The sequence below is a fragment of the Nycticebus coucang genome, chromosome 17 (assembly GCF_027406575.1).
Source record: "Nycticebus coucang isolate mNycCou1 chromosome 17, mNycCou1.pri, whole genome shotgun sequence".
Lineage (NCBI taxonomy): Eukaryota > Metazoa > Chordata > Mammalia > Primates > Lorisidae > Nycticebus > Nycticebus coucang.
Genome location: NC_069796.1, coordinates 12,080,606 through 12,105,872, shown reverse-complemented (window position 1 = coordinate 12,105,872; position 25,267 = coordinate 12,080,606). Strand labels below are relative to the sequence as shown.

At 42.9% G+C, this 25,267-nt stretch overlaps 1 protein-coding gene and 1 pseudogene across 5 annotated transcripts in view; one reads left to right on the top strand and one right to left on the bottom strand.

Annotated features, from left to right (window-relative positions):
• Nucleotides 1–25,267, top strand: part of EPB41L4A (erythrocyte membrane protein band 4.1 like 4A) — a 238,070-nt gene that overhangs the window by 6,149 nt on the left and 206,654 nt on the right. The window lies entirely within an intron of this gene.
• On the bottom strand, nt 2,721–3,853 carry LOC128569247 (actin-related protein 2/3 complex subunit 1A-like; annotated as a pseudogene).

The following is a 25,267-nucleotide window of genomic DNA, read 5'->3' as shown; positions in this document are numbered from 1 at the left end:
GATCTGTTGCCAAGATACTCTGATTTTTATATTGATAATAGGTAGAAAATGAGATAGTACAGTGGTCCGAGCGCCTGTGACGCTGACTGGCAGCTGTTTCAGAAAACGTGAGTCCCCCATTTTTGTATTGCAGAGGTAACTGCCAAGTCTTTCTCTCTCTTTTCTAAATGTAACTTTCTCTTCTAACTTGAGTCTTTGGTAGGGGGCTATTTCCTGAATGGATAATAGATCTCCAAACCTCACGGGCTTTCCCCCTTTATCTCCTATTCTTCTTTCAGCTGTCTGAGAACAGCGTTGTTGGGTTTACTCTTGAAGCTGCACAAACTTAATCTGATACCGTTGTGAGGTTTAATGGAAAAGATAGTGTACGTAAGGTAAATATTGAGCTTTTCTGAAAAATGTTTTTCACTGTGATGCAAAGTGTGTCTGTCTGCAGGCCTATTATAAACATGACAAGTCTGAGATCAGAGTGGCCGTGTCCCTGTGGCCTCTCTGAGATTGACTGCTTTGACCCAGCTTTATCTCTGACATTTTAGCCACATCTAAAGCTCCAGGTCCGCCTGCTTTGGGTTGTAATGACGAACTGCCGTTTGCGTCTGCCCATGAGTTTCGTTTCTAAGTCTCCTGTGGTAAGATTAAACAGGCACCTGTTATCACATGTAGGCACAACTGAGGTGTGTTGAGTTCAGGAACCAGTCAGTTTACTTTGTGACTCAAAAGCTTGTAACTACCATTTGGGGAGTTGCTACCATTCCCCAAAATGTGGATTGCATTCCTGCGACCTCTGAGCCATGTACGCATTTCCTGTTTGTTTTCTTTTTTAGGAGAAATGGTTCTTCTTTAGTGCTGCCTGTTGTTAATCCCTTTCTCTGAGAGATTCCCCAAGGGCTGAGAGGGCTCCTCGGGAGCCTCTGCTAATGCCAGCGCTTCCAAACGTGTGAGAAGTTTGTTTTCAGGCAGAAGATGTGGACATGCCAAGAGGAAGTTGGAACAGGAGAGATGGGTTGAGGCCAGGAAAATGGAGAAGTGCTGAGCCCTTGCTGGTGGGGACAATGATGGAAAGGTCAGGTGGCGAGGGAGGGATCGGCAGACGGAGACTGACAGAAGAGGGACCCCAATGCTGCCATGAATTGTTTAGAAAAACCACATTCTGAGCGCTGGAGACAGCACAGTGCAATGCCCAGGCCCCAACTTCATGGGGATGATGGTCAGAAGTTGGTTAGAAAGTGTTTAGTGTAGAGCACAGCTGTCCCTGCAAATGGGCGTGAGTGGGGCTCCGGTCCCTAAGTCAGCCCACAGAGGCCAGGTGAGTTTTTGAGCCCTGAAGGTCAGGTCCCACCTTCGCCTTCTTTCAGTCCTGTGTGTTTGAGGAGCAGTCTGGGAGCCTCTGCCGCCTTAACTGTCACTAGTCAAAGTTGTTTTTTCTCGGTCATCCTCACTGCTCCTGACATGGCGTGGCCCCCACCCCTGAACCAGCCCCCTCATTGGGGTGCTATGGTCACGTCAGGCCTCCCCTCCCTGCCCTTTGTTCAGATCCTGGTCTGCTGCGTAATTCCTGGCTTTGTGATCCGGCAAGTAGTTTTTCTTTAAGCCAGCCTCAGTTTCCTCCTCTGCAAGCAGAAGGGCGTCACCTGCCTCATATGATGATTTCGAGAATGTAAGAAAGAATTTTAAGTCCACGAGATAAGACATGCTCAATAAATGATAGCTGTTAGTGTGTAGGAGATATTACTTGCTAATGCATTTATTCCCGAACCCCAGTTTGCAATACCCAGTCCTCCTCACACCTGCTCAAGGTGACACAGGCCCTCCGAGGGGTGGGGGAGTGGCCGTGGTTCCATGTGCAATCTCTGCATCTGCGGGAGGGGAGGGCTGGTGTCGTGTCCAGCTGTGCATCTCCTTGCTACGGCTGGGACCCTGAAACTGCATTTATATCCCCTGTCCTGACTTCCTTATCTGGCTGTATTTCTGACTGCCTGCTGGATTCCACACCAGGTACCTGAGCCTACCCCCAGCCCCCCTGCAGACCTGCTAGTTTGGTAAATGATGTCACACTCTGTCTTTGTCTGTGAAGATGCTTTGGTCCTCAGTTACAGACTGCTTCAACATGAGGAGGCTTATTAGCTCCTATCGGGGAATCTGGGGGCAAAGAGAGGAGGCTCAGGATGGGTCAGAGACATCAAGGCCCCGGCTTCCCTCCACCTTCTTTGCTCCCATCTTTGACTCCCAAAGGGAGTCAGTGCCCTCTTTAGGTTGTGATAGATGGCCACATAGTTTCAGAGATGAAGATATTCATATATAGCAATAGGTGAGGCAGTCTCTTTTTTAGGAGAGAAGCTTTTTCTAGAAGCCTTCCAGCACTTCCCTTTGCATCTTTTTTTTTTTTTTTTTTTTCAGTATTCCAATTTAATTTTCTACTGGACAAATTTACGTATTTCCCTCACCCTTTCCTTTAAGTTAGTGTGACAATTCTCCATAATAACTACTTAAAGAGAAGCTTTGGTCAAGAATGGAATGAAATAGCCAAAAAAAAAAAAAAAAAATCACTGCTGCTTAAAAAAAACTAATCCTTTCACCAATTTTATACTCAAACAAAACCACACAATATTTGCACGATATGTGTTTTCAGTGTTCCTTGGGGCTGGCTTTCCTCTCCATCCAATGGCAGAGCTGCGATCAGCGACTGTTCGTCGTGCTGAATGGCAGAGGCTCACTCAGCTTCACATTATCCGGAAGCCCTGGATAGAAGATTCTAAGGTCTTGAAATCCCAAATTGTTATGGCTACATCAATGCCAGTAGTGCAAAATTTGCAACAATCTTGCTTGTCCACCTCATAAGTAGACACTTGAGCGATGCTCTTCGGGTGCAGCATCTCCAGGGCTGCATTGCGGTCCTTAGTCGTGGCCCTCTTGTCCGCGTTGCAGAAACGTTCCGTGGCAGACATGTTGCGCTGGATGCTCTGTTTTGGAATATCTAATTTGGACACAAAGGTCAAGCAGCCGCGGTCATCGTAGTTGAAGAGCACTGGGCAGCAGTCATGGCCAGCAGCCACAACACTATTCTCCGAGACAAATGACACACTCAGGAGTGGTAGGAACTCTGTTTTCAGAGTTGAGACCTGTACACTTTTTGAAGCATCAGCAACAGACACGGTGCTGTCATGACTGACCCAGGCCAGGTGGCTCCCACTGGCGGAGAAGCTGACCCCCTGGACCCAGCCACCTGTGCCACTGTCCCTAAACTCTGACATCAGCTGACCAAAAGGCATCTTACTGCCCCAGGGTGGTTGGCTTTTCATCCACTTCTTTAATATAGGCAGAAAACACTCTGCATTTGAAGTCACGTGATCCTGCTGCCACCAAAACATTGTTGGGATGCCAATCCAAGCTAAGGACTGGAGAGCGAATCGGCTTTTTAATGTGTTTCTTACCCACCAGACGTTTTCAGACTCGAAGTAACAAATAGAAATGAGTCATGCTCCACTTCCAATAGCAAATTTGTTCTCTAAGGGGGACCACTTCACAAAAGTGGCTGCGCGATTAGTTCTCAGGATCACCAGGGTTGGCTTCCAGACACCGTCTTTCTGACTCCAGACATAGGCATTGTGGTCTGCCCCACAAGGGACGAGGCTGTTGCTTTTGGGAGCCCAGTCAATACCTGTGATGTGTCCGTTGTGCTCCTTGAGTTCATGAGCTTTTATCCACTGGCTCGCGTTTTTCTTATAGATGTGCACTTCGTGATTATTGGGGCTAAGGGCAATTGGGGTATGACCCCTGTTCCAGGCATGACAGGTGATTGGCTCTAGTAAAAACTGATGCAGGGACATTATTCTTAGAGTTTTCAAACAATAGAAAGCTGGAGTGGGGGAAGGTCAGGCGGGATCAGAGCAGAGAATTCACGGACTGTAGTCAGTCGATGCGAACAGGCTCCCCTGGCATCTTTTATCCAGGATGAGTCTCTCAGCATTGTTGAGCCATAATGGCGGTGGGATCACCTTCAGAATAAAGGATCCACCCTGGAGCTGGGTGGGAATGTTCTCAGTTTCCCCAAGGCCCATGACTGCATGGAGGAGGGGCTCAGGAAGGAAGGAAGGGAGTTAGGGGTGCTGTTGGACACCAGTAGTATCCACTCTACCCCATGGGTCAGGATCCTCAAGTTTCCACATCCTTCCGGATCTTGGATTTCCCCCCTGCTAAACAGCTTTCAAATTTGCTTCTTTCCCTTTTTTCTCATTGCTGCTGTCCTAATTCATTCCCTTGTCAATTGTCAACTGGACAGTTGGTGGTAGCCTTCAAATCCCTGCCCTAGCCTCCAGCATTAACCGCTGTGACTGCATCCCGAGTGGTCTTTCTTGCCCCTGCTTAGAATTCTTCAAAGACTAGTCAGCTTCTGTGGATGGGCTTAAATTCCTAGCTGGGGGCAGCAGCCACCTGTTCCTCTTTCCCCCACCACTTCCTCATGCCTGTCTGCAGACCCAGCTGCTTTCTAGTCTTTGCATTTTCCACAGTCTCCTTCACCCAGGTTTTTCCCTGCCTGGGAAGCCCCACTGACCACCTGTTACTTGAGTGAAGTGCCAGCCCTCACTGAGCAGGGCTCTGCGCAGGTTGCCCCTTCCTGTGGACTTCTCCTTGCTGGAGAGCCCCTCCTTGACCCTAATCAAGCCTGCATTTCAGTGCGGTAGTTTCTGTACTTTCTTGCCCTTGTTGAGGTGAAGAGGGCACAGGCCTTAGTCATGGATAAGTCTGGCTTCCCGGCTGCCTCCTGTTTGTTGGTGCTGTGAATGTGGCCAAGCCACTTAGCCAAGTCACTTCCTCACCCTTACGGATGGAAGTGCTGTACTGGAAGCCTAGCTCTCCCTAATGAGTGGCAGCTGCGGCCCTAGGGGTGCCAAGCCTTGAGGGAGGAGACTGGGTGCTTGCTGTGCGTTCCCAAGTCAAGCCGTGTAGTGGGTGTCTGTGAGTGTTTGCCAGTTAATCTGAACAGGAAAACATTCCTCTGTATTGACATAAGCTAACGAATATGAGGAAGGAAAGATGTTCCTCTTCCCTTTGTTTTCCTAGGTTTTCTAGGGATATTCACCTATTTGACTCCTCAGTTTCTTACTTATTTGGTTTTTAAAACAGCTTTATTAAGATATAAATTACACGCCATACAGTTTGCCTAATTGAAGAGTGTAGTTCACGCAAACTGTGTAACCTGGTTCTTTGTACCCTCAATGAATCCCCAACAATAAAAAAAAGAGGACAGTTCAGTTGTTTTTAATATATCTAGAGTAAACATATCTGCAGTCATCACCACAGTTTTCATCATTCCAGGGAGAAACCTCATACGCATTAGTGGCCACTCCCCAGCTCCTCCCAGCACCCCCCCAATTGGGCAACTGCTCATGTTTCTGTGTCTGTCTGTAGCTTTGCATCTTCTGGACATTTCTTATAAACAGATAGATACGTAGTCTTTTATGACTGGCGTCCTTCACTTAGAATAATGTCAAGATTCAGTTACAATGTGGTAGGCATCTGTATTTTATGCCTTTTTATTGCTGAATAATAATCCATCGTAGGATAGATCATATTTTATGTATCCATTCATCAGTTTATGGACTTTTGGGTTGTTTACACTTTAGGCTGTTATAAATAATTTTGCCATGAAGATGCATGTGTTTCTGTGTAGACATGTTCTCATTTCTCTTGTGTATATTCCTAATAATGGAATCACAGGGTCATAAGGTTTAACAGTTTGAGGAATTGCCAAACTCTTTTCCACAGTTGCTGCTGCACCATTTATTAAATATTATAACCTATATGTTGTCATGGGCAAGGGATAAGGGTCCCATTTTCACCAGCAACTTGTTATCAATCTGTCTTTTTGATTAAAAATCATCCCATTGGGTGTGAAGTCGCATCTCATTGTGGATTTGATTTTTTTTCCTAATGACTAATATTGCTGTTGCACATCTTTTCATGTACTTATGGCCATTTGTATAACTTTTTTGGAAAATTGTATTTACTTAGAAGCATTCAGAATGTCAACAAAACAGCTGCAACTTTTTTTTTTTTTGCAATTACAGAGTGGTATTCAGTTAACAGAACAACAACTATTTCGTATAAGCTGTATCAGAGACAACTGAAGATGAAAAAACTACCATCCCCATATATAACTAATTTGTGCTGCGCACCAACAAGAACCTGCTTTAAATTTTCCTGCCAATTTACAACCCCCATCCTGTACCAGGCAAGGTTAGTGGCTACTGAAAATACCACCAGGACAGGGCTATCTAAAGACACATTCCGTAGTGTGTTAACTATACAAAAAAAAAAAAAAGACATGTACAGTTTAAAAACAAACCTTACACAATCTTACATTTCAATTTTTTTCTTTAAAAGGAGTGAGTTGTGTACAGGGGGGTTAAATGCTTTATAGACAAGGAAAAAAAAACTGCGCTAGAACCAACGTATTCATCCTCTTCATCTTCCTCATCTTCCTCATCTTCCTCCTCTTCCTTCTTTGTTTTGCTTTTGCTAAGTTGTTAAATTGGTTTGTCTTTTTGGGTATAAGTTTTGACACGTGACTCTGGATTCAAGTCCTTTATCAGACATCTGATTTACAAATATTTTCTCTCATTCTGTGGGGTTGTCTTTATGTTTTCTTGACGGTGCCTTTTAAACACAAAAATTTTTGACTTTGGGGAAGTCTGATTTATTGATTTTTTTTTTTTCTTTTGCTCTTGCGCTTTTGGTGTCTGAGCTGAGAAACCATTGCCTGACTCAAGGCCTGAACATGCTGTGCCTGTGTTTTCTAGGAATTTTATAGCCTTCCATTAGCCTTCCGTTTAGGTCTACGATCCATTCTTCATTTTTTTGTTTGCACCGTTTGTTGACAAGGCCATTCTTTCCGCATTGAATTGTCTTGGCACCCTTATAAAACAAGCCAATTAACAATAAATGTGAGGATTTGTTTCTGCGCTCTCAGTTCTATTCCTCTGATTTGCAGGAGAATCTTAAATACATCTCATGCATTTTTAGTAGTTCCTTGTAAGGGAGGTGTAATTCAGCAGAGAAAAGACTTCTAGTTAGAAACATTTAGTATTTTGAGGAACATTTCCTGTAGACTTTCCTGTAAATTGGGAGCAGCGACGTGTCTATTTTGCCCACGGTTAAATTTTTAAGAACCTTAAAGAATGCCAGGCAGATAGTGGTGCTCAGTCAATATTTGTCAAAGGACAGATAGAAGGATTGTTCTAGCCATGCTGCTGCTGTTGCTTTTGTAACTTAAAGCTGTGCTCGAATATTTAGATTTCCCAAACTTTTCCATGCAAGCTCTGAGAATTGCTGTTATGTTCTGCAGAGGATTTGTCTTTGGTTCTTATAAGCTGTAAATCATTTGGTGGAGGATTGGAAAAAGGGTATTTTTTGTGTTATGTTTTATGAATAACTTTCCTTGGTAGTTTGGATGAGTGAAGATGTTAGAAAAATTAATATCATTTAAATATGTATGTGGTTTTTATCTGTTACCTTGAAATGTGTTCAGCAAGTGTTAGAGATTTGTTGTAACACTTTGGCAGTGTGATGACATATACTTTTCCTAGGAAAATAATGTAGGTGGCTAGAAGACTGCTTCTGATCTACATACCCTCCCCACCCCCAGGACTTTCTTTCAACTCTGAACCTTGGGGTTTCTGGCAGGACTACAGGTTAAAGCCTAGAGAATAGTATGGCTTTATGGAATTGGATTAAAATCCCCTAGGACTGAGGGAAGTTGTAGCAAATCTTAGTGGTATCAAGACTGGCATAACCTAAACTTTACCGTCTTGTCTGGATTGCACAATTTATAAGTCGGTATTATTCAGACACTTGAAAAATCACAATAGATGCGCAGTCTACAGCGCCCTTTGTGAAGAATCTCCAGCGTCTGGAATCCAGATAATGCTGTAGAATCGCTGAGTCTTTCACGCAGACTCATTTCTGCCTGTCGATGCTTTTTCGTGTCAGCCACTTGTTCTTTGCCCAGTTCAGCTGTCTGATCCTTTGCACGGAAGCTGTTTGTGGTCATGTGTCCCCAGTTAATTCAGCTCCGGGGCGCTCCCTGAGATGCAGCAGACAGCCAGGTGAGAGTGCGGAACAGATAAGGTACAACATAACAGCCTGGATTCACTTACAATGGAAAGTTAGAGCGGTCTGGACTTTCAGAATCTTATCCAGTCCCAACATTCTACAGGTGAGGGACAGAAACCCAGCAGAGACATGGGATTGATTTGCCAGACCCAGCACACGGGCCTGCCCCCGGCCTCTGCTTTCCACCTAGTTCTTTTGTTGGGTGCCTTTGTAGCATGGAAAGGAAAAAGGATTGAAAACCGATGGTAGAGGCAGAGGTCAGAATGTATTGAAAATCATTTGGATTCCATGACAATCCCAGCCCTGTCTCTGCTCCCAACCCCTTCCTGTTTAGTTGTTTTTTCCCCAACTCTTTTACATTAAGTCTTCCCGTGTCTGTGCTCTGTCCTGGTTCCCTTCTGCATCCCAGCATTTGGCTTTGTGGAGCTCTCCTGGTTAGGTTATGCGAGGGAGAGAGCCCTTTACTCCAGGGAACTTTATTTCCATATTAAAATAAATTTTACCTAAGAGATCACTTGTATAGAATTTCTTTTTAGAATGACACTTACTGCATTTTAATTTTTAGGCATCTTGAAAAATGCTTGATTATCTAGATGGCCTAGAAAAGTTTATATAGTGTCATGATGGAGGCTACAGCATGTATCACGCAGAGCGTTGCCTGGGTTTTTATTTTGTAAAGCCTTTACCCTGAGTTCATACAGCTCCATGCGGAACCTCTCCAGGAAAGAAAATTAAAAACTGATTAGTGACCCTTTGTATTGCCTGAGGGAAGGTGCAGAGAAGAAAACAGAAAGGTGAAATTGCCAGTTCCCTGAAAGATTTCAGATAGGCCAATCATCTGGAGACTAATAGATCTTTTCCCCGATAATGATTATTTGTGTTTCTGTTGCTATTCACGGGGGTGCTTGGAGGAAGTGCAGAGTTTCCAGAATTCCTCAGAAAGCCTGCTTCTTTTTCTGTCAGACACTGTTTTTACATCGTGTTCTGGAGCAATTATTTGCTAAATCCTATTTATCTGATAGGATTTGCATATGAGGGGATATTGAGGTCTGGATCAGTTGCTGTGTGGATTCGTGGACTCAGTTCTATAAGATTTATTCAGAGCTTATTATGTACCCAATACTATCCAGGATTTCTGATGGGGGTAATGAAATAGATGACTCTTGTCTATAAGAAGTTTAATTTTGAGATGTAGAGACAAATATGTGTTTATAAAACAACAGAGTATAATACAGGATGATTTATAATCAAGTATTGGGTTATAGAGTGGAGATTCTAAGAGGCACAGAAATTCTTATAAGAAATTGTTTCTTATATGCCATAGTGCAATTAATCAAAAAAGGTGTTTTAGGGCCAGGCTCGGTGGCTCACACCTGTAATTCTAGCACTCTGGGAGACTGAAGTGGGTGGATTGCCTGAGATCAAAAGTTTGAGACCAGCCTGAGCAAGAGTGAGAATCGGTCTCTAAAAATAGCTGGGTGTTGTGGTGGGCGCCTATAGTCCCAGCTACTTAGGAGGCTGAGGCAAGAGAATCGCTTTAGCCCAAGAATTTGAGGTTGCTGTGAGCTTATAGCACTGTACTGAGGGCGACATAGTGAGACACTTTCTCAAAAAAAAAAACAAAAAAACCAAAATACTTCATTGAGTGGCCACAATAAGAAAGGCTGCCTCTGTAGTGGAAAAGGAGAGAATATAGACTCAGAATACCTGGATTTTCCTTCCTGCTCCTTCCTTTCCCAGCTTGGAAAAATCACTTAATGTTTTGGAGTCTTAGTTTTTTCATTTGTAAAATTAAGATGCTGCGAATATCATCCCATTGATATCACAGGTGTTGGGAGGCTCAGAGGAAATAATGGCAGGAAAAACTCCTGTAAAATTGTAAAGTTCTATAGAATGTTAGTAATTATTATCTTGTGACTGCCTTATTTATGCACTGGTGGCCTTTGGCATGTTATTTTTACCTTGTGCCTGAGTTTTGGCATCAGTGACATTAGGCTAATAATACTATTTATGGAATAGGTTGTTAGGTGAGTTGAAGGAAATAATACACACAAGGGCTTAGGATAGTGCCTAGGACATGATAACGTTGTAAATAGCAAACAATGTTAGCTACCATTACTGTGTAGCCATAGCTAAGCCTCATGGGAGACTAAAAAGGAAAGGGGAAATCATGGCTTAGAAGGTCCTTAGACATATGTCTAAAATGAGACAAAGTACAGTTTTTCTTAAAAGGCTTTTTATTATTTTCATTTGTATTTGTTGATTAGAAAACTGATTTATTGGGTTGGACAAAGCTTACTTTGAAAACAACTATGAGTTTCCTCTTTATTTTCTTTTTTTCTCTCTGCCCTTTTCTGATGTCAGCTTTCACATATAGCTTTTCAAATTTTTGGAGGTCATAGCTGGAAAATAAATCCCTCTGTATTTCTGGTAGGTGAATGCTCAAGAGCCAACCCGTCAGCTTGCCTGCCCAAGCATAAAGAGGTAAGTTCACTTCAGGTAACCTTGATCACTTGGTGAAGATGTGTTTCAAAAATGGAGCTTAGTTTTAGAAACGCAGCAGGATTTACTAATTAAAATTCCCTGTAGTAGGAAATTATATGTCAAAAAAGATGACTTGGAATTCTATTAATTTCAGTGATGAAAACATTAAGTTACTTATGATTTAGTCTTTGTAAGAGTCTAAATTGCCTTTTTCAGAGGATTATGACAACTTTGATAAATAATTATTTCCTAAAATCTTTGTCCAAACCCAGAACTTTCCCCTAGCCTGCTTTTAGGCCGTCACACGCACCTGTGAGAGCAGGTCGTGACCCAGTCACAGAAACATCAGTATTGACACAGACTTCCAAAGAACAGCCGCAGAGGAAACTGGACCCCTGACAGCAGATCAATCCCCTGAGGCTGCAGATTTCCTTTGTGAATGGTGGTGAAAAAACTTGAGTTTCCTTGTATGTCCTCAGATTAAAAGTCCTTGTAATTTTCCTCCTACTTGAAAATGCTGGACTTTTTATGTTTTTTTGGTGAGCCAGAGGGAGAAAAATAATGTGACCTAACATTTAAACGTCATATTAATATTTAGGTCAGTTGTGTTTAAGAGTAAAAGAGTAAACATATGACTAACTGCTCTCTAGGAAGCTTTTTTTTTAAAGACAGAGTCTCACTCTGTTGTCCTGGGTAGAGTGCTGTGGCATCATAGCTTGAAGCAACCTCAAGGTTCAGTGCCTGTAGCTCAAGCGGCTAAGGCGCCAGCCACATACACCAGAGCTAGCAGGTTCGAATCTAGCCTGGGCCTACCAAACAACAATGACATCTACAACCAAAAAATAGCTGGGCGTTGTGGCGGGTGCCTGTAGTCCCAGCTACGTGGGAGGCCAAGGGAAGAGAATCCCTTAAGCCCAGGAGTTGGAGGTTGCTGTGAGCTGTACGCCATGGCACTCTAACCAGGGTGACAGCTTGAGGCTCTGTCTCAAAAACAAACAAACAAATAAACAAACAAAGCAACCTAAACTCTTGGGCTTAAGAGATCCTGTTGCCTCAACCTCCAGAGTAACTGTGCCTGAGTTCTGTCACTGGTGAAATTAGGACTCCAAGGTACCTGCCACCACACCTGGCTAGTTTTCTTTTATTTTTTAGTAGAGATAGGGTCTTGCTCTTTCTCAGGCTGGTCTCAAACTCCTGGGCTCAGGCACTCCACCTGCCTCCCAGAGTGCTAGGATTACAGGTGTCAGCCACCTCACCCTGCCATCTCTAGGAAACTTTTGTGTTTTTAAATATTGTTTTCAAAATATTTTGAAAGCAGCATTTTTATGTCCTGGAACAACATTTCCTTAAAGTATGCAAATTGAGGCTACTAAAAACAGGTATGCACAAGATGTGCTTTGCTTTATTCCAAAAAGTGTTGTTTTGAAATGTTTCATTGTAAATTGATTTGTTTTAAAATGCTTTCTATCTGATGTTGTAGAAAAGTTGAAAAGGATGAGAGGATTCCCTCCCTACCCCCAGGGGAGGGGTGTTGATTTTGTATGATAAGTGCCTGCAGTTCTGAGCATTCCCTGTATAGGCAGTCTCCGAGTTACAAACATCCAACTTACATACATCTTGCACTTACGAATGGAGGCTATTAGTTGTTCATACTTACATACAAATTCAACTTAAGAACTTATCTGGTTCATGACCAGGGACTGCCCGTACTTTTTCCTGTGCTTTTTCACTTGCTGTAGGAATCGCTGAGTTGACTAAAGTCTTGTTCCCAAAAAAGGCTGCTGTGGCTGTCAGCAGAAGTGGAAGGGAGGCATATCTCTGTTTCGGTTTTACCCTGTGTTTCTACCTTTGTCTGCCAGGTAAGGTAAGTTGGTGCTTTTTACCTGTGGTTGGGGTAAAAAAGTGCCAACAAAAGCACCATTTCCCCCCATGTTTAACAACTTCTGCATCTCTGAGCAGAATTCATGGCTTATGGGACGTGCCAAGTTGCTAGTTTGCTAAGCATGGGGAACCAAAACTGGTGGGCAGAAATTGCGTAGGCTGACCGCATGCATTTGTCAGGAGTTTGGTTCATTTTGGCTAATGTTTCTCCAAGGAAGATTCATTGACGCTAGTTTAGCTCCATTCATCTGTTTAATTATTTGATTCCTACTGTAGGCAGAAAAGGGGTGAGAGCCGGTAAGGACACAATTATTTAGAAACATCTGTAATGTTTATAATGTCTACTGACAGATTTTACACTTTCCCATTAATTAAAACCTTTGGATGGAGAACAAAGCCTATACAGATGCTGGTATTTCTGGTGTATCAGTGCATGCAAGGGGAATAGTAAAAACAGAGAGAACATTGAGAAATAGTTCCCTCTTGTGCAGGAACTTCTAGGTCTTAACTGAGTAAAGGATAAGGAAAGGATTCCTCAGATCTTGGGTTGTGAACGTTTGATTCAAGTGTTTGACCATGGGGATAAATGTTCATGATTCCTTCCAGCTCCACAGGTCTGATGGGTGGGTAGGAGGTTTTAAGGTGGCTGTGCTGATTGGCTAGGTTTTAAGCCTGGAGGTGGTATCTGTAGTTTGTGTACGCTAGAGCCACAATCACCTTGTCATTACTGAAGTTCAAAACAGATTTCTGTGGCTTTTTCAATTCTCCTCTTAGAGTAGACAGAGAGGGCCCAGGAAAATAAATCAAATTTCCTATTTTCAACAACCTAGATGATTGATAGGGAAAGGAGCGTGAAACTGTTCTTTCCTGGGCTCATACGCATTTTGATTTTTTAATGACTATTTTTGGGACTTCATTATTTTCTTCATTAAGGCTGTTTCCGAGAGTAAGACCATATGGAATTAAAAGTTGCGCAGAAGGAAAGGGGAGCCAGTCAAGTCACTGGAAGTTTGAATAGTACTTGCATCCAAATATTTTGTGTTTTATGTAATTTCTTACACCCAGTGGTGGTCAAGAAATGTTGATACCTTTTCCTTCCTGACGCTAATCAGGTTGTTGTGGGGAATACATAAGTGAACATATGGGAAATGAAACCAGTTCATTGAAGACTATGGCTGGTAGTTAATATTGAACTGGTGAGAGACAGAGGGGCTCCTGGAGAAATGTGTCTTGAATTTGAATTTTTTGTTTTTTGATAGAGGGTCTTACTTTGTTGCTTGGGCTGGAGTTCAGTGGCATCATCATAGCTCACTGCAACCTCAAACTCCTGAGCACACGTGATTCTTCTGCCTCAGGCTCCCACGTAGCTGGGACTACAGCCCCTTGTCACAACCCCTGGCTACTTTTAGAGATGGGGTCTCGCTCTTGCTCAGGCTGGTCTCGAACTCCTGAGTTGAGGCAATCCACCTCCCTCAGCCTCCCAGAATGACAGGATTATAGGCATGAGCCACTGCGCCCGGCCTATCATTTTATTTTATATTCATAGATTTTCATGAGAATATGGTTTTTATATAGCATGTAATAGCCTTGTCCATTTGGTAAGAAAATGTGAATTTTTTTTTTTTTTTTAGACATAGGGGAGTCTTGTTCTAGCTCAGCGGTTCTCAACCTGGGTTGCGACCCCTTTGGGGGTCTCCTGCATATCAGATATTTACATTATGATTCGTAACAGTAGCAAAATTTAGTTATGAAGTAGCAACGAAAATAATTTTATGGTTGGGGGTCACCACAACATGAGGAACTGTATTAAAGGGTTGCGGCATTAGGAAGGTTGAGAGCCTCTGCTCTTGCTCAGGCTGATCTTGAACTTGTGAGCTCAGGCAATCTACCCTCCTCGGCCTCCCAGAGTGCTAGGATTACAAGTGTGAGCCACCACACCTGGCCCAAATGTGAAGTTTTGATTATATTTTTTGACTACTGTTGAGGTTGAGTTTTTTAATAGTTATTGGTTGTCTGAATTTTTTGTAAATTCTTATTCTAGTCTTTCAACCTACTTCATTATAGCGATGTTCTCTTCTCTAAATTTATATTTATATTGCATCTGCAACTCATTACTTGTATTTGGTATTCTTTTTTTGTTTGAAACAGAGTCTCACTTTGTCACCCTCAGTAGAGTGCTGTAGTGTCACAGCTCACAGCAACCTCAAAGTGTTGGGCTTAAGTGATTCTCTTGCCTTAGCCTCCCAAATAGCTGGGACTACAGGCGCCCACCACAATGCCCGGCTATCACTTGGTATTCTTAACAGCACTACAAATGGTAGTTTGGAGTTCAGTAGATGCTATATACAGTTTTAAAGCATATACATGTATGATTGCTTCGTTTTGGTAAAAGTAATTTTGTTTTTAGACTAAGTCTATCAAATGTTTATAAAATACTTTTATTTCAAAGGAAAGCTCAGAGTTGTTTGCTTGGGAATTCTTATAAAATGAAAAATCCATCCTGCTTGCACCATGCTGGTCATTGTGGTTTAAAAATATGTCCTTCAAAAGGTGGAAACTAATTTGCTTGCCCTGGACATGGGCTGGTCACAGTGCGTTGGAGACCAGGTTACAGGAGGCACTGTGGCTTCCTCTTCTCTCTCTCTGTCTCATCACTGAAGCAGGGTGACCTGTTGTGAGGCTGATGTGCTAAGGAACCGAGGCCCCTTGTCAACAGCCAGGAGTGTGGGCCATTTTGGAAGCTGGCCTTTCAGCCCCAGTCATGCCTTCGCTTGACTGCAGCCCTGGCTGATGCTCAGCCTCCAGCCTCCTGAGAGGCCATGAGCCAGGACCAGTCAGCTGACGTCAGCTGCTCCTGGAGTGCTGACTCTCACATGCTGTGAGACGAGTGTGTGCTCTTTGAAGCCGTTGAGCTTGGGGGTAATTTGTCCTCTAGTGTCCTGTAGATGCCTAGTTTTGTTTAAAACTAAAAACTCAATATAACATTCTAAAACACCAAGCAGACATCTGGAGGAAACTGATTATTGAAGCAAACTAGACACAGTCTTTGTATAACAGTGTGAAACGGTTTTTTAACAGTGGTGTTTTGTTCTCACTTTATTTAAGCATTGAGAGAGGCTGAATTTACTTACTAGAGCTTAGCTGTCCAAAGTCTGGAGTCAGACCTTTGGCATCTTGACCCTACCGTTTCCTTACTGTGTGAAATTGTACTAGTCCCTTAGTCTCTAAGTTATCTTCAGGTTCCCCTTTGGGGGTAACATCTACTAATCCTCCCATTGTTATAATCAAATGAGATAATATATATTAATAGCTTTTGTTGTTTTTTTCCTGAGACAGGGTCTTACTTTGTGGTCCAGGCTAGAATGTAATGGTGTCACTGTAACCTCAAACTCCTGGGCTCTAGTGATCCTCCTGCCTTACCCTCCTGAGCAGCTGAGACTACAGGTGTGTACCACCAAGCCCTGCTAATTTTTCTTGTTTATTTTTTTTTAAGAGCTAGGTCTCACTAGGTTGTGCAGGCAGGTCTCAAACCCTTGGCCTCAAGTGATCCTCCTGCCTCAGCCTCCCAAGGTGCTGGGATTACAGGTGTGAGCCACCAAATTTAAAGATCTCAATGGCTTTATTTGCACTTCTAGAATAGGCAACACTTCATTCCCTACAACAGAATGAACGCTCTAATGAGTTGAGCAGAGGGGGCTGAATAAAGCAGAAACAAAGAACAAGAAGCAGGTTGGTCATTTCAAAGTCACTTTCCTTGTAAGGCTGGAACAGGGAGACAGCGATAGAAAGATAACTGATAGTTAATATCAGGTTACTTCAGGTTAAGGATTACAATGGAGGAAATGTCATCATCATGCCAATTTGAAGATTGAAATCGGCTGTTATCTCTCTTCATTTCTTGGAAGGCCAGATAAGTCAGCTTTGGTTTGATGATGCAGAATTTTAGCATGTGTGGCTCCATTTGATTTTTAGTCTGGTCTGTTGGGGCTTGTTGCAGAAGCTTAGGCCAAAACAACGGCCTCCTCATTTTTATTTAACCATTTAACCAAGTGCTTATTAGTGCAATGTGAGTATTATAAAATCCATCATATTTTTTTAAAGTATTAAACAAAGCCAATACAAATCTGGCCTAACACAGCAAGTACAGTTTTTGAATGAAATAGTTCTCTGTTTGAAAATTTTCCATTTTTACTTTTTTGAAGGATTGTACTTTAAACATTTTTTCTGTTCTTGTCTCCACAACGTCCTGCCAAGCCACAGACTTTTTTTTTTTCTGTGTCTAACAGAAAAATAAGGGATAAGAAATTGCTTTAGCATAAGTTCACAGCCTCTTAAAATAATTTAAGAACCTATTACTTTTGAGGATTACAAACCAATAATTTACTCTTTAAGTGTGTGTTTACCTCTGGGAACTCAGGGCAGGGGGCGAAAGGGGAGAGAATGGGCTCGGAAACTCCCTGGTTAGTGGTGAGGCTGTCTCCTACCCAGCTGTTTCAGGAGAACAATTACAAAAGCTGGTTGCCAGGTTGGAGATTAAATACAGTTGTTCTGCATGCCAAATGATGAGGGTGATACAGTGAGGGGAGAGGGAAGGGCTCTTGAGCTGTCCCTCCACATAACAATTAAGCAGGTGGATGGGTGAGAAGCCTGGACCAGATGTGTGAGAGCTGTCCACAGCCAAGCTGGGGCTCAGAGAAGTGTCTTTTGTCAGGACAGCCTGCAGACTTGAGGTTTTTCACATACAGGCTGGCTGTTCCCAATTCTCAGTTTCCCATTCTCTCTTCCTTTCCCTCTCAGGCTGGTGATGCTAAGCCTTGAATGCGAATTTCAGTCACCTGGGGGAACTTTGAAAATGACCAACTGGGATTTCTGATTTAGGTGGTCTGGGTGTGGTCTGAGTTTGGGTAGTGTTAATCCCACAGGGGATTCAGATGCACTGAGGGGGCGTGAGACCTGGGCCAGGTGGCTGGGTCCCCCATCCGTTTCTAGGCTTCTCCCCTTCGCCTCACCCTACGTCCTTGAGACCTGTGATACTCCAGGCTGAGTCTGTCTGGCATCAGCGTTGCCTTGCACTTTTCAGCCGTGACCTTAAAGTGCTTGCCATTTAAATCGGGGGAAGGAAGGTAATTTTCTGTGTGTGTGAATAATTACTGACTGTAACCAGATACTGTCAGGGTAAATTGTTAGTTTGCTGCCCGTTGGGTTTTGAATTAATTTAGTGATGTGTGAATTTCTGCTGACACAACTTGACTTTCTGTCTCCTCTGCCACTGCCCCTGGAGAGGAACTTTTGGGGTTTGGTGTCTTGAAATTTCAGTTAGTCCTTCTACAGTGATGGAAGATTGAGATGCTTTACTTTCTATTCCTTTATTATTACTTACAATTAGGTGGGTAACTTTCACATTTCTTTTTAAGTAGGGAAGGTAGAAAATTAAGGACATGTGTCACGAATTCTGAATAAATCTCCTACCTAAGGCAGCTTTTCTTTAATGTGATCCTGTGATGGCCTTAGCATTTTAATAAAATGGATAATTTACAAAACTGTTTCTCATACAGTCTCATTTATAGATAACGTATCTTTGAAAATGTAGAAACTTTTCCAGCCTATTCTTTGGCGGTCTTATGATAAATGTGAATATTATGTTACAGCTTAAGAATGGTTACAAGTTATTTAACACATGTCAAGGTATTGCCACCTGGGAAGAGTGTCTCTAACTAGTCTGATCCAGCCGTTCTTTACCTGTGAGAAGCCGTAACCGGAAGCGATGGGAAGGCTGTGGACCATGGTGGGAGCTGGTGTGGTGGTTTGTGTGTGGTCAGGAGGGTACTTGGGTTGGGTGGTTGTCAGACACTGGTTCATGAGCGTCTACCTTTCTTCCTGGTGGAAGCTGGATCTCGCCAGGTGGGGACTGTGGCTGGCACCAGCCGCTGTCAGAGTCGGTCTGGGCACCTTTTGGGCCGAGCTCCCAGGCTCAGTCTGAGTGGAGGGGCCAGGGTCGTGCAGTAGTTTGGGAGCTTCACCTTGAAGCAGTGAGTCTCCAGGATGGGCGCTTGCTGTTAGACTGCTCCGGCTGGCCCCTGTGCCGGCAATGGTGGAGAATGTGTCCAGGCTAGTTGGGGAAGGAAGGGAGCTCATTCTCTTCTCAGGGCTTTTAGTTTTCATCTCCTCTTGTGGGTAGTTTGGGGGTCTCCAGGTGGACGCCTATGCTTAAGGGATCCAAGCAACAGTGTTCTCTTTTTTCATGTTTTTTCTCTTTGTAGTCTTTCTAATTAAGTCAAGGATCTGCAGGTAGGAACTTTGTCCATGGTGAGCTCCATGTGGAGAGGTGTAGCAGAAGCGATCTTGTTTTTTATTTTTTATTTTTTTACTGCATTGCTTTTGCTTTCTTTCAGGAGAATCGCGTTCCATTTCCACTGAGCCCTTCCATTTGCTCCTCCTTCCATTGTCACGTCTGTCTTCCTTTAATAGTCAAAGGAAGTGAATCTGTAACCTAATTTTCGAGGTGTATCTGATATTTATGATCCTAAATAGAGTTATAAAGAAAGTTTTGGATTCATTCTAATACTTCATTTCTATAGTATGTCCTGAAGTTCAAGCTCATTTTAATCTATTTTTTTAATAGATCAGAGCCTGACAGTTAATCTAGCAATTTATTGGATTAAAGCAAACGAATATTCAATTACCCAGCAAACTCCATTCCCTGAGCATCCTTTTTAATCAATATTGGACAGTATAGATGAAATTAGAATTCTGTCTTCCTTAAATAATTACTGTAAGTGTGAAAGCCTTTTGAGATCTATGGAAATCAACGTTATTAATTTTTAAGGTAATAAAATATATCCCTGAAGGAGTGAGGTCCCGTTGGAAATAATTTAGGATTAGACAGGAGTAATTTGCTGTAAGGTTAGAGTTTATGGGCTGTGTTTACGAGGCTAGTACTTCACATGCTGTTATTTCCTCACTATATATTTCTGGGACTTAACGTGGGATGCCCCTCACGGGGTGACAACACCGTGGTTATGTCTCAGCGCACAGCAGTGCTTATCAAAGGTCCCGCTAGCAGGTGAGAAAATGTCCTGCATCTCTTCGTTCCATCATGCCTTTTAAAAATGTAAAACACCAGGGTCGGAGTTTTCATTAAAGCAGCTAGAAATAAAAGTAATTGAAAGCACTAATTAAGCCACATTAAGAAGTCAGTTATTTGGTTAACCACGAGCTCAAAGTTTATTTCTGAAACACGAAAGCTTGCAGGGAGAAAGGCGCAATGTGCTATTTTCAAAGGGCTCAGCACATGTTAGCCACATTATTTCCAGAAATAGTCAACCAAGTTGAGCATGCGGGAGCGTGAGAGATGGAAACCTCATCTCTGACTGATTTATATTTGAAGATATGAGAGAGAATATGCATGTAAAAAAATACACTGGTGAGGCTGGAGGCGGCCGGTCTCTGCTTCCTCCTTTGGGGGTTTGTTTGTTTTAGTCTGCTGGGGTTTCAAGATGTTCCAGATTTGGGAGGCACTTCCCTGACTTAAATTCTCTTAATTTCTGTAAGGAGGGAATTTTAGTGGATTAAAAGAGGCCAAAGGAGTCTTAAAGTTTTGTTTTTGGCTTTAGATAATGGGATTTGGGCGGCGCCTGTGGCTCAAGGAGTAGGGCGCCAGTCCCATATGCCGGAGGTGGCGGGTTCAAGCCCCGGCCAAAAAAAAAAAAAAAAAAATAGATAATGGGATTTATTTTTCTTTCAAAATAAGTGTGTTGGTTGGCGGTTGGGTTGGTTCAGAGACTTAACAATGTGGGTTCTAAGTGGGCTTTTCTTTTTTCTTTTCTCTTTTTTTTTTTTTTCTTGAGACAGTCTCATTATTTCGCCCTGAGCAGAGTGCTGTGGCATCACAGCTCACAGCAACTTCCAACTCTTGGGCTCAAGCAAATCTCTTGCCTAGCCACAACGCCTGGCTATTTTTTGGTTGCAGTTGTCATTGTTGTTTAGCTGGCCCCGGCTGGGTTCGAAGTCACCAGCCCCGGTGTATGTGGCTGGTGCCCTAACCACTGGGCGACTGGTACCAAGCCTAAATTGACTTTTCTGTGAGTTCTTGGCCTTCTTTAAAATGATTGCCTGATGTTAATTACAAACTTAACAACTCTGGGGTTCTGCGTTCTCCGTTGTGGTTTTCTGTACTATGCTCGTACTTTCCCATGCCCACTTTTAGACTTTGTCCAAATCGGCTATGTGTTCCTGACTGATATAGATGTGTCTTTATCAGAGGGGAGATTTCTTCCTGGAAGCCCTGCTTCCCCTCTCAGGTGTCATTGACCAGGACTGGGGTCACACTCTCAGGCTGTAGGCTGCAGGGGGAGGACCCTGGCAGGCTCCAGGGCAGAGTTTTTCCAACCTTTTTCTTTTCTGAGTCTCATTCAGTCACAGTGCTGTGGTGTCACAGCTCATAGCAACTTCAAAATCCTGGGCTCAAGTGATCTTCCTATCTCAGCTGCCTTACAGGCACCTGCCACAACACCTGGCTAATTTTTGTATTTTAAGTGAGATGGGGTCTTGTTCTTGCTCAGGCTGATCTTGAACTCCTGAACTCAAGCCAACCAACTGCCTCAGCCTCCTGGAGTGTTGGGATTATGGGCGCGAGCCACTGTGCCTGGCCTCCACTTAGTCTTTAGTTGACTATTCTGATTTTTTATGACAGTCTCACTATGTCACCCTGGGTAGAGTGCCATGGCATCACAGCTCACAGCAACCTCAAATTCTTGGGCTTAAATGATTCTCTTGCCTCAGCCTCCCAAGTAGCTGGGACTACAGACACCTGCCATGCCTGGCCTATATTTTTATTGTTGTTGCAGTTGTCGTTATTTAGCAGGAAGCCCCCTACTAGCCTCGGTGTATGTGGCCTGCGCCCTAACCACTGAGCAATGGGCGCTGGACCGACTTTGATATTTCTTGACATTCCCAGTTTTTCAGCCTTTGGAAACCATCTGTTTTTTTTTTAGATCTCTAAATGGCATTAAACTAAATGTATGTCCTGTGATTGAAATAAATGTCCCGTATGACACATAACTTCTGAGGATCCTCTGGGGAGGGTGTTGACTTGTCTTAATTGGTATGTACCTGTTACCTCTTACTTTGAATTTTCCTCTCCAGCTCCTCAAAGGATCACTGCTGGCTTGTTACAACTTTGACCCAAAGCATTTTCCCTTTTTTACTCAGTTACTTCCAGTTTGAGTCTGGGTTGGGTGTAACCAGATTGACTTATTTTTTGTGTTGGAGGAAACATAAGAGTTAGAAATCAGGAAGGAAATTTGACAGCTGGCATGACGTGTACCTGCCGTCTATGCACTGTCTTTTAGCTACTCCCCTTCTGCCCTGTGACCAGTCCTGTTCCTCCCCCACCCTCCCACTTCAGGTGCCTGTCTTCTTTGCTGGATCCTCCAAGAGACCAAAACATTCAAAAGAAGTCGTAATTACCCTAGAAGGGATACTTCTTTATAAAATGGAACATCTAACACCACAGTCTGAGTGGCTGCATTTGAGTTGCTGGGCCAGAACTCTCTGAGAAGAGCCAGGGGTTTGACTCACACATGTGGGATTCACCTTGGGCCCCTCCCAAAGGTGGATTTTAACCTCCACTCTGGGTCGGCGCAGTCTCCCTCCTCATTACAGGTGTAGTAATATTATCTGCCAAATCGCAGGTTTGCTCCCATTCTCTGGCAGCTGCATTCTTTGTTTTTTAACCACCACTGGTTAGATCTGAATGATGTGTAGAAATGGCAGTGACTGATTCCTTTTGTGTTGCTCTTTTAAATATGGTTAGATTGAGCTGAAGATTATAGGGTTAAGGGAAGAGAAAACTCTTTCTCAAATAACAGGAATTTAAAAAATCTAGAATGGATGTTAAGTTATATCAGATAACCTTTTTAAGGTACCAATTGAGTTACTTAAAAAAAAAATTGACAAAAAATGATGAACTTATGTGAAATACCATATTCTACATTTCTTAAAACAAAAAATATTTCCATTCCTGAAAGACACTCTGCTTTATTACATGCTATAGACTATGATTTGCAGACATTTTGTAATATTTGTCAGCCCTGTTTTAGGAAGAGTGGGTGCCCAGTCTCCTGACACTCCTTCCTTTTGGGAAGAGCCACCTTCTTGGCATGGGATTGATGGAACATTCTGCCATCTTCATATAGTTCTCATAGGCACGTGGCTGAGGCTTAAGCAGAGCGCCCGGGACTTTGAATCGTCTGAAGATAGAGGGGAGAGTTCAGGAGGGATTCACAGCCGTGTCTGGTTGTCAGGAGCCTGGCTGCAGCCGTGACGTCTGTCCTGCCATTGCAGTGTCAAGGCAGCTCCCTGACTTCAGAACTTGGTCTTTGTTGTTGCCTCTGCAACTTGGTCTTTCTCAGATTTTGCTTGTTTTGTGAGCTTGATTTTTCAGATTTCCCATTCTGTGAGCTGTCAATCTGTGTCCAGAAAATTGTTTCTCTGCTTAGGCTTGCTACTATACTATGCTTTCTATGGCTTGAACCAAAAACCTGACTGACACAGCAGCACAGTGGATAACAGATCTCGGTTCAAATCCTAGCGCTTTCAGGAACTGGCTTTGAGCAAAGTCACTTAACCTTGGAGAACTTCATTTGTGAAACCTTCACGGTGGTAGAAAGAGAGGGGATGATACGGGCTAAACGTGTCACCTTTCATCATGGGCACTCAGTGAGTTATCAGTAATTACCATTGGTATTGACTAGTATTTATAGAACATTCTGTAACAGGTCATAATGCCTTATCCACAGTTCTGAAATCCACAAAGTTCTGAGAACCTAGATTGATTTCATAATGCATTTGATTTTTAAAACCTGACCTGACATGGGTATATCTGAGGAAAAGACCCAGCCCTGATATGAAACAATTTAGTCTTTATCACGTTCAGGTAAATATTCATGCATTTTTTGCAGCAGACATATTATAGCTGTTTCAGACTCTCAGAGGTATGTGAAATGCACTATCAATCCCCAGAAGGCCTCTTTCTGAAATTAAATATTTTTGAATCTCGAAACACACTTGGCACCATGAGTTTTTAGGTAAGACTTCTGGGAAGGATCGTTGATGTATACTGGCCTTCAACCAGAGGCGGTCAGAATGGTGTGGGGACTTTTTCAAAATATGGGTGTCCTCTGAGTGCATAAGAGGTGCTCTTCCCTCCTTTCCCTCGGTTGAGGGCTATGTTTGACTGGTGGTTTCTCTGGGTTCGGTACTGAGGTTATGCCAGCATCAAATTAACTGGACAGTAAAAATTTTTTTTCCTGTGCTTTACGGTAGATTATGTAACCAGAGATACTGTTGTTTGAAAGACTGTACTTTGAAAACTAACTCAGTTTTTCTATTTTTGAAGTTATTCTCTGAGAACTTGAAAAAGAATCTTCCCCGATGATTGATGTATTCAACTATTTTTCCCCAAATTCATTTATTGGTCAAAGTGGTGGCATTATGGAGGAACAAAAGTAAGCATCTGTGGTCAGTTCCTGTCTATCTTTATAGTTTTTTTTTTTTAACTTTTTATAGACTGTTATTAATAATAGTTAACACCTAAGTAGTATTTTATTTTAATGAAAAACATTTTAATAAAATTAGAGTATTACTGAATAAATTTAATCAAGGAAGCATTATATTGGAATATCTAGTTTCTCACTGATCCATAATTGCAGAATTGTTTTGGACCTTTTTTTTAAGTCAGAATCTCACTTTCTTAATCACAGCAACCTCAAATTCTTGGGCTCAAGTAATCCTTTTGCCTCAGCCTCCTGGGATTACAGATGCCTGCCAGAATGCTCGGCTATTTTTTTTTTTTTTTTTGCTCTGGCTCAGGCTGGTCTTGAACTCTTGAGGTCAAGCCATCCATCTGCCTTGGCCTCCCAGAGTGCTAGGATTACAGGTGTGAGCCCCCCCCCCCACCAGGCCTTAATCTACTGCAGTTTTTCTCAGGATTTGGTAGCGTGAGTTTCCTAATTTGGCGTGAGACCCTCTAACTATTGCCTTGCTTCAGCAGCTGTTCTGTGATATCAGGGCAAAGCTCTCCAAGAGTGGCAGGTGGGAGACTTCTGATTACCTAACACTTCTTCAGGTAACAGAGATTGATCTGCTCAGAAAAGTCTATTCAATTTTGACTCTGAATTGAGCTCCCATCTCAGATCATAAAATAGAGAAATTGTCTGGCTTTCAATTACCTTAAAATAGTCTTCTTAAATTTCACTAGGTCAGTGGTTAGAAAACAGAAAAACGATACAAAAGGAAGCTCGAATTGCCTTTTCTTGTGTCTCAGAATTAAAGTAACTAATCAAATTTTGGCAAAAGGTGATTGATTCTAGATTTGGACAGGTTCCATTAAGCACTTGTCTGGACACCTCTCTTGCTGACTGCTGGAGAATATGCTGTGCCTTGGCATGAGCCTGAGATCAAAGTCCAAATCTGGAGAATGCTGGCTGTGGTTTTTTTTTTGCAGTTTTTGGCTGGGGCCAGGTATGAACCTGCCACCTCTGGTGTATGGGGCCAGCGCCCTACTCCTTGAGCCACAGGTGCCGCCTTGGCCATGGCTTTTCAAAACGACTGGGGTTTCATGTGAAAGCTGATTGTCTTTTCATGCAGTGCAGCGTCTCCCTCATCCTTTTAATTGTGACCGAGCTCCCAGATGATGGGTGCTGTCTCTCCCTCAGTCTCCTGCGAACAGCCCCGTGCATAGCCCCTGGGATGTCCTCTGCTTGCTCTTGGCTTTTGTGTTTGTTTCATC